General features: G+C 26.8%; 2 protein-coding genes across 2 annotated transcripts in view; both read left to right on the top strand.

Moving 5' to 3' along the window:
* LOC126906567 (uncharacterized) overlaps positions 1-1,551 on the top strand; it is a 13,782-nt gene that overhangs the window by 2,830 nt on the left and 9,401 nt on the right. The gene's annotated exons all lie outside the window — the stretch shown is intronic.
* The window catches only part of LOC126906529 (uncharacterized), a gene marked incomplete in the record, with an annotated part of 5,039 nt that overhangs the window by 567 nt on the left and 2,921 nt on the right, over positions 1-1,551 (top strand).

Below are 1,551 nucleotides of genomic sequence, written 5' to 3'. Positions count from 1 at the left end.
AAAACTACCGTAACTTTTTCAAAAATAAACATATCAATATTAATTTTTTTTTATAGATGCTTGATGTCTTTACCTATCATTTAGTAAATTTTTTTTATATATCTAATCCTTTTAATTGCCTATAGTGGAGATTAAAAATGACAACTTTTTCACAAAGCATTAACTTTTTCAACTTAACTTTTGAAAATGTTCCAGAAGGTCTGACACTTTTATATATATCTTAAATTAAAGCTAATGTAATGTACTTTATTATGAAAAAAAAAAATTTGACCTCTGGACTTGTCTTCGTGGTGAATATGGCTAACAAATGATATTTTTGTGTGAAATTTCTCGATTTTATATTTTACATTTTTTACTTTAAAAGGCTATAACTTTTTAAAAAATGTATGGATCAATACAATTTTTTATGAGAAATAACATTTTTAAATAATCTCTTTTTCATTCGACATACTTTATCTTAATCAGGATATTAATAAGGAACTAGCAGTTCATGTAGCTTTTGGAATAATACACCAATTTTTTAAAATTAAACACTATCTAAAGATTTGCATCGAAGCTTTTTTTTTTTGATAGTGATTTTAATCACTGTCAGATATCATTTTACTTGATCCAAGTATGCCACGTCACGACTGTGCCGCGACCCCCCTGTGCTGGTTTTTTTTTATTGTTGATGATCACTTTATTTTTCTTTGTGACTACTTAATGTAGTACTTATAAAATTTTATTCTAAACCTTATGTATCATTGGTAAAATTTTTAGGTTCCTACCTTGACATTTCCAATAAATCTCTGACATTAATAGACGTTCCTTGTCCTTATAAAATTATAATGTAGACGTGGCGAATCACTTTTTGCGTGTAGTTCGATAGGAAAAACAATGTCTCAATTTGGCTAATTTGTATTGAGTATGCTGATAAACTTTAAAAGAGAGTAATCGCGTCTGAGCATGACAGACCGAATCGGAGTAATCAGAGAATCAGACCACCATCTAAGTAACATCTGTTAGTTTTAATTTAAAAAATTTTTAAATTTGTTTAAATTTACCAATTTTAAAAATTATAATTATTTGGGGATTTTCTGTTTTAACAGGAAATGAGGGAAATTATTTCAATTTTGAGATTCAAGTCTTAAGCTAGATACAATTAATGATATAATGATGCATCGTTTATACTTTTTCAGCTTCACTTTGAAGCTAGAAGTATTTTAAGTAGGATTTTCTTAGAATTTATATGAATTTTTTAATAATGATTAAGAAATCATTGACTTTTTTTTACTTTTTGTTCAATTAATTACAATTTTTTGGAATAAAAAATCTTTTTTGAGAATTTTAGTGGAATTAAATTTTAAAATGAAATAAAAATATTTCATGAAAATTATTATACAATTTTCCACCGTAAAGCTGTACAAATATTTATTTATATTACTCTAGTTATATTTAAATAATAAATAATTCTATCGACGTAAGTCACAGACTGACACGACTTGCGTCGCAAAAATGTGGTCGACACTGGTTTTGAGGGTAGAGACCCGTGGGCCGTTTATTAAATGAGCG

Source organism: Daktulosphaira vitifoliae, unplaced genomic scaffold (genome assembly GCF_025091365.1).
Source record: "Daktulosphaira vitifoliae isolate Bord-2020 unplaced genomic scaffold, ASM2509136v1 Scaffold_1, whole genome shotgun sequence".
NCBI lineage: Eukaryota > Metazoa > Arthropoda > Insecta > Hemiptera > Phylloxeridae > Daktulosphaira > Daktulosphaira vitifoliae.
Note: the sequence above shows the minus strand (reverse complement) of the source record. Positions and strands in the feature narration are given on the sequence as shown.